The sequence below is a fragment of the Prorops nasuta genome, unplaced genomic scaffold (genome assembly GCF_024137725.1).
Source record: "Prorops nasuta isolate Cenicafe-Biocafe unplaced genomic scaffold, Cenicafe_Pnas_1.2 PNAS00013, whole genome shotgun sequence".
In the NCBI taxonomy this organism is placed as follows: domain Eukaryota; kingdom Metazoa; phylum Arthropoda; class Insecta; order Hymenoptera; family Bethylidae; genus Prorops; species Prorops nasuta.
Window position 1 is genome coordinate 3,875,801 of NW_027116810.1, and position 14,542 is coordinate 3,890,342.

Here is a 14,542-nt window from a genome sequence, read left to right on the forward strand (position 1 = left end):
GGGTCCCGATGGTCAAAGGCGTCATTGTTCTAGAACGTTCGACTGTCGTCGAAGTGCATTGGCAACGTGTCGGGACTTAATCTTGGCGACAATGTGAACGAACTGCGTCAAGCGGTTCGTATTACACTTTGGAATTTATCGCTTTAGGAGTATCTCTCCTTTACAATAGGGCTAATGATATTTTAACATATTTATAATGGGTTTTGATTTACTGACTATGTTTTTAAATGATAATATTATTAATAATATTAATAATGTAATGTTTATGGTAGTAAGGGTTATGTATGCATATTCTGTATACATAACACTAATTGCTTTTCTGTGATAAGATTTCGCCAAAAGATATGACAAATAATTCAAGTTACTATTTTGTAATATATTTAATTTGTATACTCTTTTCAAGAATTTATATCTGTGTCCACTATGTTTGAAAAGTTTCCACTCAGTTTCAGCTCTTATAAATCATTTAAAAACTTGTCATAAATATGAAATGTACGAGAAGTGTTATTGTAATGTAAAAAGCTGTTATCGAAGTTTTAGTAATATTCACAATTATATAAAACGGTTTGGCGACATTTTTGCGAAAAAATATTGTGTTTTATATTCAGGATTGGTAACGGTTAGATTCTGGTATGGCGGTTATCGCTCGGGTAAGTATTATATACTATATTTTAACTCTTTACTGTAACACACCATAATAGTTTTTATTCAATGTATTATTTGCATTACACGTAATAAAATATATTATTAGACAGAATACTTTTGTATTAATTATTAAGGACTAGTGTTTAGTCTTGCTTCTAAAATACGAATAATCCTTTGTAACTGATTAAACTCGAGACTAGATGATAGAGGTGCTGATGGCTCGTCCGCACAACTGTAGCGGAAGAGGTAGGTAGACATCTTGTATCCGGCTTCTGGTTTTATTCTATGGTTGATGTGGCGCTCGTGTCGCCACAAGTACTCCCCTTTGAATAATGTTCCTGCGGAACATTGAAGGTAATGTTATTCTTTTGTTTTACAGGTTTTGCTCTTTCATAAGTTTTTAAAGGTTTGTCCATGGTCGAAGTCCACTGATGAATTGGCACAGGCACAAGTTCAGGCTCTTTATTATTTTCTTCGAATGGCATCTTTGTGAGGAATATGTCTGATCCGGTTTTCTTTCGGCTATTGTTGTTTTTAGTGACTGTTGGCAGTGTTATTGAAGTTGATGCTGCTGGTCATCTGCTGTTGCTGTTCCATCTGCTGCTTCTTTTTCATCTTGTTTGCTAATATAAGCTGGCTTGAGCCTATCCAATGGAATGTTTTGAGGTACTGCGTTAATTTTCAGCTCGTAAACTCTGTCAGATGTTCTTTCCATGATTTCATATGGACCAATGTATGGAGCTTCCAGAGATGCCTTCACATGGTCACACCTAATGAAAGCATGGCTACACGTAAGTAAATCTTTCAAAATGAACATTCTGGATTTTTTGTGATGTGCAGTGGCTGTAGGCTTTAAACCACGCATAACTTCTCTATGTTTCTCAATGAAGACTTATGGGTTGGATGGTAGTTCTTCCTGCACAAAAAATTCTGATATTCGTAAGTTTGTTCCATATATAATTTCTGCTGGAGCTGCTTTTAAATCTTCTTTGTAGCACGTGCGTAAACCCAGCATAACAGTTGATAGAACTACTAGCCATGGTTTCGGTGAGAACATCAGTGAAGCCTTTAGGGTCCTATCAAAACGTTCAATCATGCTGTTCGATTGTGGATGATATGTTGTGGTATGGATCTTCTTTGCACTAATGAAATTTTTCAAGGCGTCGAATAAAATTGATTTGAATAGGCTTCCTTGGTCTTAGGTAATGACAACAGGTGTTCCAAACTGACTTATCCAATGGTCGAATAAAGCAATTACTACTGTTTCAGCACTTATGTCACGAAGAGGAACTGCAACTGGCCATCTGGAAAATCTGTCAATAATAGTAAGGCAATATTTAAAACCTTTCACTTCTTTTAGCACAATAATGTCAATATGAATATGTATTAATGATAAAATAAAACTGCATAATGGAAGACGAGAAGAAGCAAATATTTATTAAATTTAAATGGTAAAGTTAATAGCAGCATCGGTTGGGTTCTTAGAGCACGGAATCGTTTAAGGAATTCTGTGGCTTCAAACCCCCCAGCTAGGGATGACTGAAGTCATCCTGAGGCTGCATTGACCCCGTTAGGGAAATTAATCCATGGTTCACATGAGGGTCCCACATTGCACGGGAAAGCCGAAAGGCAGGCCGTGGCGCGTTATAGGCTATAGAACCCAACGGTAGAACTATGCTCAGAATTTAGTTGCATTTAATACAATGTGCTTCCTCAGTTCTTTTCTCGATATTTGGGATTCTAATGAAATTAGCGTAACAACAACATATTGCTAGGATCAAAGGAGTAGGGGAAAAGATCTTTCTCTCTCTTCATCAATTACTTGTTACTATGGTTACAAAACTGTTTATTAGTTAGCGTAAGAACATTGTGAAATGAGAAGTCATTGGGAGCAGACCTATGTACTATTCGTTTATAAGAAAAAATCCAGTTTGTAAATTACCTAAAAAGAAATCACCAGCTTCTGAATATTAACTAACAATATGGTTCAAACGTGATTCAGGCACTTCTATATAATTTGGTTTAATTTTGTTATGTTTTCGTATTTTTCATTTTTGGTAAGCCAAAAACACTCACGAGCCTATTTAACACTGTCTTTTTTTATTCTAGGCCACACAAGTTTTTCTCGGATATTATCTGAAGTGGCTCTTATATTTGGATACGACAGGTTGTGAATAACCGCAAATGCTAACTTTCTGAATCTCTTGGGTAAATATGGTCTCACAAGATTATGTGTGATGTCACAAAATATTTTGATATTTGATTGCACAACAATTTCCTGCAAATTTATTGAGGTAGTTTCGTTTATTAAATCAATGAGTTCTTTGCCTTTTAACTGTGCTTCCAGAATAACCTCTGCACTGATCACTGTGGGCATATTGATCACATCAATTCTTGATAGTGCATCTGTTACCACGTTATCATCTCCTTTGACATACACTACCGATCAAAAGTTTAAGACTACTTGAAAAATTTGGCTGAAAAACAGTTGCTTCTTTAAACGCGCAAAGCTTGATAACGAAGAAAGATACAAGAAAATTGAAAACAGCATTGGAAAGGTGACTAAATTCCGCATACGATGGAATTAGATTCATTTACGAGAAGCTTATAATTACAGAGTTGCAATTAAATAAAAGTGCTGCTAAATTTAAAAATTTTAATTTTTCATTATGTCAATTCAACCTGTTGCAGAACTTGTAATAATTTTGATAAGTATGTGAAACTTTGGTGACATAAAGCTCAAAGTTTTAGCTTTAATTTGAGCCATCACACATAACAATATTCATTGTATTTCCCTATTTTCATGACATTTTTCTGAGTGATGTTGAGCAAAATTTTTCACCTAAAAACAACTGCCCAAGCATTTAAAACAATTTCAAATTGAAGAATCCGTCGATATTAAACGATTTTTTCACCTTGTTTCATATTGCGCTTCTATTCAATTAACACAAAGCACCATTCATTTTTAAATTAAATCAACAAATGTAGAGTAATGATTAACCAACTCTATTTTATTAATTCGAAGATTTCCAATTATTATATTTCTTTTAATTGAATAAAATTGCAATATGAACCAAGTAGAATAAGTCGGTTAATATCGACGGATTCTTCAATTTGAAATTGTTTTAAATGCTTGGGCAGTTGTTTTTATGTGAAAAATTTTTCTCAACATCACTCAGAAAAATGTCATGAAAATAGGGAAATACAATGAATATTGTTATGTGTGATGGCTCAAATTAAAGCTAAAACTTTGAGCTTTATGTCACCAAAGTTTCACATACTTATCAAAATTATTACAAGTTCTGCAACAGGTTGAATTGACATAATGAAAAATTAAAATTTTTAAATTTAGCAGCACTTTTATTTAATTGCAACTCTGTAATTATAAGCTTCTCGTAAATGAATCTAATTCCATCGTATGCGGAATTTAGTCACCTTTCCAATGCTGTTTTCAATTTTCTTGTATCTTTCTTCGTTATCAAGCTATACGCGTTTAAAGAAGCAACTGTTTTTCAGCCAAATTTTTCAAGTAGTCTTAAACTTTCGATCGGTAGTGTACGTGATATCCGTAGTGAATTGGGAAAAGTAATCTAACTGTCTGCGTTGCCATTTCGATACCTTATCCATCTTTTTCTTAAAGGCATATATTAGAGGGTTGTGGTCCGTCTTAATTTGTAATAGCCTGCATTCAAGTAAGTATTGGAAATGTTTGACAGCTGCGAATATTGCAAGGAGCTCTCTATCGTAAGTACTGTATCGTTGCTCTGTTAAGCTTAATTATCCTGAGAAAAAACCTAATGGCATCCATATACCATTTTCCATTTGTTCCAGTGCTGCTCCTGTGGCTGTTGGTGAGGCATCAGTTTTTAAAGAGATTTTATACTTTTCTGTTGGGAATGCTATTCTCGTGATGTCTGCTAATCTCTTTTGAAGGTCATCGAATGCTTTATGTGTATCTTCTGTCCATTATATCACAGTTTTATCATTTTTCTTGCTTGATTTCAGGTACTTATCTAGAGGTAATTAAAGGTTAGCCATGCCTGAGATACATTTTCTGTAAAAATTGATCATTCCTAGGAATCTTCTTAGTTCGATGACTGTTGGTGGTTTTGGATAATCCATTATCTTCTGCACCTTGAAATCTGTTGAAGAGTATCCATCTTTAATAATTGTGAAATCCAGAAAATCCACTTCTGCCTTTGAGAATATGCACTTACTCACATTAATGTGTAAAGAATTCTCTCTTAATCTTTGGAGAACTTCATGTAAGTGTTTTTGATGTTCTTGTAAATATTTGGACATTATCAGAATGTCGTCTATACAGGGTATATCAACAATGATGCTTTTAATTTTAATCACATATTCTTGGGACTAAACTCAGTCGAAAAGTCCTATACTATAAGGTCCGGAAAAGCATCATTACTGAGATAAATCAATTTTAAATCGATAAATCAGGGCTTTGATTCACGGAAAAATAACTTTACTTTCACTTTCGCTGACAGTTCCCCTTCAAAAAACAAAAAAAAATTGTACTTCTCCAACGATCCGCATTGTTGTACACGCATACACACACACACACGCAACTAAGCCGATTATTCATATTACCTCCTAATGTTTTATATTCCTAATCCTGGTGCTGATGAAATTCATTTTCTGCCTATTTTTAAAATGATCCTCGATAGCATCCATTTGGTTGAAAAATCTAGAGAATAATACGGCGTTATCGTTGATTAATTTTCAAATCGCTTTATCTTTTCGGTGGCGCGGCATATGAACTGCTCTAAGGTAGTCAAAACATAAGTATTTTATCATAAAAGCTATTATAAGAAATTGTATTTTTTCTGTTTTTAGAAGTCTCAGATTTATGAGATAGAATAGTGTGCTGCATCATTGGAAAATCAAAATGACTCGAAAATGGATTCTCAAGTAAGGCCATAGTCAACTAGAAATTTCAATCTAAGTGGAGAATTTGAGGGATCCCTTTAAGAATAAATTAGCCATTTTTTTATTTTATGAAGGGACAAGCCACAAAATTAAAAATAACTTTTTCCTTAAGTCGTAGATTACCCATAGATTTTCCCTTTTTGCATAGTGTCCGCCTAAATGGACTTGCCAGTAAAATTTGCCAATTGCTATGTTAGATTCTAGTTTATAGCGACCAGAAGTTTATATGGTTACCAAAAAGAAATATTTTACAATTTATCTAGCAAATCGTAATACAGTGAAGAGAAAAGCATAAGCATTCACTAATTTATCTTTGAAATCTTTTAGTACCTAAGAGCATGCAAAGACTATGAATAATAATCTACAGCCTTAACAAAAAAATATTCTTAAATTTTTCGCTTGTTCCTTCAAAAAATGAAAAAAGGCTTATTTATTCTTAAAAGGATCTCTCAAGCTCTTCACTTAGATTGAAATTTCCAGAGAAGACTATGGCCTTACTTGAAAATCTATTTCCGAGTCATTTTGATCTTCCAATGATGCACACAGCAAACTGCTCTATCTCATAAAACAGTAAGATTTTTAAAAACAGAAAAATATAAAATTTCTTATAATAGCTTTTTTAATATAATAGTTATGTCTTGACTACCTTAGAGCAGTTCATATGCCGCGCCACCGAAAAGATAAAGCGACTTGAAAATTAATCTATAAATAACGCCGTATTATTCGTTAGACTTTTCAACTATGTAAATGGATGCTGTCGAGGATCCTTTTAAAAGTAGGCAGAAAATGAATTTCATCAACACCAGGATCAAGAATGTATGATATTAGGAGGTAATATTAATAATAGGCGTAGTTGCATGCGTGTGTTTATATACGTATACGAAAATACGGATCGTTGGAGAAGTACAAACTTCTTTTATATTTTAAAGAGAACTGTCAACGAAAGTAAAATTAAAGTAATTTTTCCGTTGAATCAAAGCCCTGATTTATCGGTTTAAAATTGTTTTATCTCATCAGTGATGCTTTTCCGGACCTTATAGTATAGGACTTTTCGACTTAGATAAGTCCCAAGAATATGTGGTTAAAATTAAGAGCATCATTGCTGATACACCCTGCATATACAAAAATGAATTCTAAATCCCGAAAGATGGAATCTATAAATCTTTGAAATGTTTGGATACGTTTTTTAGGTCAAACGGCATAACCATATATTCATACAAACCCCATGGTGTGGTTATGGCCGTTTTACACTTGTCACTCTTACTCATTGGCACCTGATAGTATGCCTTTTTAAGGTCAAGGGTTGAGAATACTGTTTTACCACTTAATATTGGAAGAAGGCTATGAATTGGAGTTGGTGAGTATTTGTCAGGTTCTGTTTTTTCATATAACTTTCTGTAATCCCCGCATAATCTCTAATTTCCATTCTTTTTTTTAACCAAGTGTATTGGTATGGCCCAGGAACTACTGGAATGTTTTATGATCCTTTAATTTAATATGTCTTGAATTTCACTTTTTGCAGCCATTGCTTTTTCTCTAGTTAACTTTCTGTGACGCTCTGTGGCAGGTGGTCCTGAAATTATGATTCTATGTGCATATTCTACTTTTCTTGGCGTCATTGTGAAAGTTTTGAGAACGCCAGGTTACATCAATGTACTCTGTTAGTAAATCAGAACAATTCGTATCAGGATAAATTGTTGAAATACCATACAATGAGATGCTATGTATTTTTCTTTTTATTTTTAATGAAGTGTTTGTGTCAAACAATTGTTTATTTTTTAGGTCCACAATGAGTCCATAGTATGCTAGAAAATCTGCTCCTATTATTGGTGTGTCCACTTCTGCTACTATGAAACTCCGTGAGAAGGATCTTCGAAGGTTTAAGTTTGGAGTCAGCACTTTGGTTTATAAGTATTAAGTGTAGATGAATTTGCACCGAAGAGAACAAGAGTTGTTTGGTTGCTTTTTTTACTGTTTTTTGCAGGTATTATGGAAACTGAGGCTTCTGAGTCGATTAGGAAGTTCTGCATTGTTTCTCTGTCCATGGTGTGTATTCGACGCTCAATTTTTCCTGCAACAATAGAATTGTTGCTGTGATCGCTGTCGCCCAAAGCCTCAATTGTCGACAGCTTCTTCACTTTTCCTGAGTTTTCAGCAATGAAGAGAATTAGCATTCTGGCTCACATCTATTGACCTTTGTACCAAGTTTTGTGTGGTACCAGCAGATTCCAGGATTATTTGGTGAAGCAGACCTCTGACGAGATGGTCGTGATGATGATCTATTCCTAGATCTAGATACTTGATCCTCTTTAACTCCTTGACTTCTTATAGGACAAAATTTAGGGCTTTGTTCATCTGTAGTATGGATTGCTTAATGAGGTCCAGTTCTGATGCGTCATTTGAGTGGAAGGAGTTTGAAACAGCCATGAAACTTTGGTCCTTTAGCCTGAGCATGATGCGATCTGCTACTTCGGCTACTCCTGACAACGATAAATTCTCTGAAATTTCCAAGAATAGAGCAATGGTGGTTGATAGTCTTTCTAGCCATAGCTCGTGGATGACTTTGTCGCTAAAATCGTTTCTCGCCGGATTTTTCATTTGTCTCAAGAGTTCTGAAGGCTTTTCCTCTCCTAAAGTGATTTCTTTTAATAGACGATTCAACTCTGGTTTTCTATTGTCCTTGAACCTTTCTAAAACGATGCATTTAATGTAATCATATTTATTGCTTTTGGTAGGAGGATCTCTGAAAACATTAGCCATCTGAATAGCAGTGTCCGTGTCCAAAGCGCGTGCGACTGCATTGAATTTATCTTCATCGTCGAAGATTCTGGATGCTCGAAACTTAGATTCCACGAGTAAGAACTATAGGTCGAGCTCTTTTTTATTCAACGTAGGTAATTTTGGCCTCTTGAAGTTGAAATTATTTTGATTTATGTTATTATCCATTTGATGGAAGTATTTGCCATTTTTAAGCTTGACTCTTTGTTTCAATGGGGTGCTTGCTTGCATGGTCCTTGGGCACGTTATATCATCCGTAATTTCTGGATCTAAGGTCAGTAAATAGTTCGGAAATTTTAACGTATTTTCTTCTATCGTATTTTCGGTCATGTTTTACTGTATTCAATTTTGTGCTTCTTTATTTTATGAGATGCAATGCCAGTTGATTTCCGTTGGGAGGGATGCACGTATTTGAATTCTTGCTCGGGGTCACAAATTTATGACGGTTATGGCTCGGGTAAGTATTATATACTATATTATAATTCTTCACTATAACACACCATAATAGTTTTTATTCAATGTATCATTTGCTTTACACGTAATAAAATATATTATTAAACAAAATACTTTTGTATTAATTATTAAGGACTAGTGTTCAGTCTTGCTTCTAAAATAAGAATAATCCTTTGTAACCGATTAAACTCGAGACTAGATACTAGAGGTGCTAATGGCTCGTCCGCCATAGCTATAGCGGAAGAGGTAGGTAGATATCTTGTATCCGACTTCTGGTTTTATTCTATGGTAGATGTGGCGCTCGTGTCGTCACACTGGTGTGGTGTCTCTTTACCGTCCGATGCACAAGGATTATGGATGCCTTACTTCTCTAGGTCCAACTTGCACATGGGTCAACGAAGGATGGAAGAAAATGGCATCTATACGCTTCCAATTTTCTTTAATGTCTAGGTAGGTCCTGACTTTAAGGAGTCTTAGAAGGAAGAGAAAGTACAAGGGTAGTTTTACTCTAATTCTAGTTATAGTAACATTTCATATTTCCTAATCACAGCCACAGATGTCGTGGTATAAATTTTAGTATAGTTTCTCCTATATACAAGATGTGTTTTATTATAGTACAAAGGTAAGTATATATTTTGGTGTAGTGTGTGTCGTGGTACAACACATCACTCCCTCCCCCCTAAGTTAACCTGTTAATTTTTAAAGGTTACGTTTTTCTTTTTCTTGTAGGTTTTTTATGGTTCATCCATCACTGAGGTTCAACGATGAGTAGGTGTGGCTTGTTCTTCTTCTGTGATGTTTCCAGTTTCTGCTGCGTCTGATTTGCTGATATATGCAGGCTTCAGTCTTTCTACGGATATGTTTTGGGAGGTTCCATTGATTTCCAAAGTATAAACCTTGTCTGATATTCTTTTCACTATTGTGTAGGGTCCCACGTATGGTGCCTCCAAAAGAGCTGTTATATAGTGTGACCTAGCCAAATACAAGCGTCTTGGTGGCGTCACAAAAGTAATTATGAAGAACTTCCTCACCCTTTCGGTTGCGTTCCCTTAAGTAGATGTTTTATCTAACACACTAGCAAACGGTTAATCCCGATATTATTGGCTCTCTTTCATTGTCAATTTACGAACATGTTAGACTAAGGTTTTACAGGGCAAGGTCAAGGGTGGCTCCCGGATCATCTCGGAATCCCGCCACCAACAAAGGTCAGAAGTCTCATTTAGCCGTTATATTACACTTGTTTATCTCGTCGCCAAGTGGTGAGAATTAGTCATATATCGCGTTGCGCTTTTTGGCTTTCTTTTCGTACACGGCGCATCCTTTAATTGGTAACTGCTTCTACGTCGTGCCGACCCGGGTGGGGCCCTGCCTTTCCGATTTTCTACCGCCGTGCCAACTCGAAGAAGGACCATACCAACCACCAAATCATCCGAAATGGACATTGCAACCTCGCCTTCTCACTTCTCGGACCCAGATTTGTCGTCGCATCTCCATCCAACAGAACTAGGAGTAAAAAAGAGAACTAGCAATCGCTACACCAGGCCACCTAGGCCTGAATTAAATCAAAGTCCTCTCGATTTGAGGCATAATGATAGCAAGATGGATCTCGCAGTTCCCCTTTCTCGCATCACAGACCCATAATGATTTTCGACACTCCACCTGATGAGACTTGGACGAAGGGCAGGCGGACTGTTACCTGCTCGTGCTCTCTCAGAGCGTTTATTCCTTGGTTGGCTCCTGAACAGCCTCAGCCTACGTCTCCCGTTACCACTGCTGCCAAAGAAAATATTTAGAGTCGTCCCGGACAAAAATGATTTCGGACGACAGGAAAGAAGAGACAAGAGCTATAGAAGAGGGTAGCCTAATATCGCGGATCCTCGGGAAACTTCGGTAATCCGATCGATATCCGAGCCTATTAATCACTAGGTGGGGATGATCGTGAGGTACCGAGATCACTGTACGGCTCTCGGAGTCGAAATTTGGCACTAGTTGGAGTCCGTCGTGAATCTGGAGCTTCCTGAACCTGACCTGTGATCGTTTCCAGGGGCCTAGTCGAATCTACCGGACCAGCTCTTTCCTTGGGAAACTACCGTATTCGAGAGGAAGAGTTTGAGGTGAAGAATATAGAAAAGCGATCGGATCGGTGAGTGCCTCCCTCGGGTCGACCATGCCAGTAACTGCCTAATTTCTTTATATCGAGTCATTTATGGTAGTGTGCCAAAAATCCGTTAATTCTTGCTTGCGTGTGATCAGGGCCGTGAATTAGAAGATGAATCGTTGAAGTAAATTTCAAAGTAGAGTACCGGGAAGTAAGCTGGAGAGAAACTAATTATTTATTATTGTAGTTAATTATCGCTGGCGGTGTCGCGCGTCGAGGCCTGCCTGTCGTAGGCTCGACATAATTCTCGATTTATTTATAGAGTCTGGCCGAGATGAAATTGCCCGAGTTTTGTATCGTTTAACGGATTGATAGTCCAAGATTGAGTGTCGCTGGACATAAATTCCGTCTCCAGCTCACTCTCCGTTTGAGGAATATATTCTCCGCTTTTGAGGCGTGTGAGATTGGTAAAGTTTTGTTTGAACAGATATTTGTGACGATTAATTGACGGTATAGGTGATTGGCCGTGAGCATAGGCAATATTCACCACCTTTTCTTTAAAACTTATTGTATCTTCCTGATGTATCTCCACCTTACGTTATCTTGTGTTTGCGGGACATATCTTGTATTTTAATAGCATTTCGCTTGTATGTCTTCGTGAAGAGTGGATACTTATAATCCCTTAATGAATTATCGTAAATTGTATTGGAATGGCGGGCCAATCTATTAACGAATTTCGACTTTTAGTTTTTCTCACTTGTATCTGAGGGGTTATCAATCATTGTAAAATAGCGTATTCTGTTAATAAACTTCAGAACTTTCTTGGGTAAATCGTGCCTTTTTCCTTTATTCGAATTTTACCTTATTAGTTAATGATTCTCTTATCATCTTTAGCGAAAACCTCTCCTAACCTGACCCCTCTCCATTATCCAGATAGGGACCGAGCTAGCCCAGCCTTTTGGGGAAAAACCATTGCTATGTCGAATAAGAGATTACTATAGAGAACAACGTAATAGAGAAAACTGGTCCAAGTGGACCTGGCGCCCAACCTATCGTTCATAGAGTTCTAGTTTTCGAGTATTCAATGAGAGATGTATAGATAATCGCGTATTAATTTTTGCTGTATCGTATTGTCTCCAAAAACCGTTTATAGAGTATCCTGTATTTTACTCTACGCGGCAAGTTTTATCACAGGATTTTTGCCGCGAAACAATAGTCACATCATAGGAAAGTATGTGTACAGGTTTGCAAGTCCTTTAGAATGAGAATTCTCGATTTGCTGTGGTGAGCTGTTATGGTTGGTTTCAATGTTCTCATGATCTCTCTATACTTCTTAATGAAGTTTTGAGGATCACTTTGTATTTCGTTTGTTACAAAAAACTCACCAGGTGTTCTCAAATTAATTCCTTAAACCATTTCTGCAGGTGTTGCTTGGATGTCTTCCATCAAACTGGTTCTAAGTCCGATCAAGACAGTGGAGAGAAGGCTGGTCCATGGTTTAAGTGAACACATCAAACCAGGTTTGAGTGGCCTGTGAAAGCGTTCGATTATCCCATTTGACTGTGGGTGATAAGGTGTTGTGCGATTTTTGTTTGCTCCGAGAAAGTTTGATGAAGCACTGAATAGTATAGATTCAAATTGAATGCCTTGATCAGTCGTGATGGTGATAGGAGTACCGAAATGTGAAATCCAATGGTCAAAGAGCGCAGTAGTGATGGTTTCTGCGTGTATATCCCTGAGTGGAACCACAACTGGCCACCGTGTGAAGCGATCCAGTATTATTAAGCAGTATTTGAATCCATTAATCTCTCTCAGGAATATTATGTTTATGTGTATGTGGTTGAATCTAGATTCCGGTACTTCAATGTGGTTAGGTTTCGCTTTGTTGTGTCGTTGAATTTTTGCTTTCTGGCAAACAATACACTCTTTGGACCACTGAATTGCATCCTTTCTGATGCCAGGCCAAACAAACTTTTCTCGTAGCTTAAGTGAGGTAGCTCTACGACTAGGATGTGATAGGTTATGTACAATGTCGAATGCTGTTTTCCTTAAGCTTCTTGGTATGTAAGGATGCACTATTCCATGGGTTATATCACAGTAAATTTTCATATTAGGGTGCACTATGATTTCTTGGAGCACAAGTGATGAATTTTGCTGTAACAAACTGGTAAGTTCTGAGTCTTCTTGTTGTTTTTCTTTTATTGTTTCAGTATCAAGGATAGTTGGCATCACTATTGAGTTGATTCTTGATAAACCATCTGCAACTGAGTTTTCTTTTCCTTTCAGGTATGTAATGTTCGTGGTAAACTGAGATATGTAGTCTAGTTGTCTGAGCTGCCTATCTGATGCCTTTATTAATTTCTGTTTGTAGGCATAGGCTAATGGCCTGTGGTCCGTTTTAATGGCAAGTTCTCTGCATTCCAACAGATGTTTGAAGTGTTTGACAGCTGCAAATATAGCCAGAAGTTCATGATCATATGTACTATACCTTCTTTTTGTCTGACTGAGCTTGCGTGAGAAAAATCCAACTGGTTTGTACACATTGTCTTTATAATGTTCAAGGGCTGCTCCAATTGCTGTGGATGATGCATCAATGATTAGTATCAGAGAAGATGTTGGTGAGAGGTGAGTATTTGCTCTAGCTTCGACAAGTGCCTTTTTTGTTCTATAGAAAGCATCTTCAGCTGTTTGAGTCTAGTGAATCTTGGTTTTGTCTTTCTTTTTGGATCCCTTAAGGTACTCATTTAAGATTGACTGATAAGAAGCAGCATTTGGCATTCACGACCTATAATAATTTGTGATCACAAGAAATCCTCTGACTTCCTGCACATCTTCTGGTTTTAGGTAACTCTGCATCTTTTAGCTCATTCTATTGTTGGTGAGTAATCTTTGCTGTTAATATGATAATCTAAAAATTCTATTTCTGTTTTTCTCAGGTTACACTTGTTGGAGTTTATTTGCAAATTATGCTCTTGCAATTTGTTGAAAAACTGTCTGAGGTATTCCCTATGCTGTTCTTGAGATTCCGAGAATACCATTCTGTCATCAACATAAACGAATACAAAGTCCAATTCTCTCAGCACTGAATCGATGAATCTTTGGAAGGCTTGAGTGGCGTTTTTGAGACCAAATGACATGGGGACGTACTCAAATAACCCCCAAGGTGTAGTAATGGTTGCTTTCTTGATATCTTCCTTATACATAGGTATTTGGTGATACGCATTTTCCAAATCAATTGTTGAGAAAACTTTGCACCCATGTAACCGAGTAAACAAGCTTTGGATTGTAGGTGGTGAGTGTATATCTGGTACAGCAACATGATTGAGTTTCCTGTAATCACCACAGAGTCTCCAAGTGTTGTCTTTTTTCTTTGCTAGGTGTTTGGGGCTTGCCCATGGGCTGCTTGATGGCTGACATATTCCCATCTCCAGGAGACGTTGGATTTCAGGCTTTGCTGCTAGTGCCTTTTCCCCCGTAAATTTACGTGGCCTTTCAGTTACAGGTGGGCCAGTGATTTATATTTGGTGAGCAAATTCTGTGGCCTTGAGGTTAGGAATTTGCTATGGCTTGGTTATATGCACGAACAGTTGCAATAGGTTTGTATAAGGTGAGCTAGCTTCCACC

The 14,542-nt window shown here is 37.0% G+C and overlaps 1 protein-coding gene across 1 annotated transcript in view; it reads right to left on the reverse strand.

Moving 5' to 3' along the window:
- Positions 1-14,542, reverse strand: part of LOC136778025 (opioid-binding protein/cell adhesion molecule-like) — a 1,000,824-nt gene that overhangs the window by 815,156 nt on the left and 171,126 nt on the right. The window lies entirely within an intron of this gene.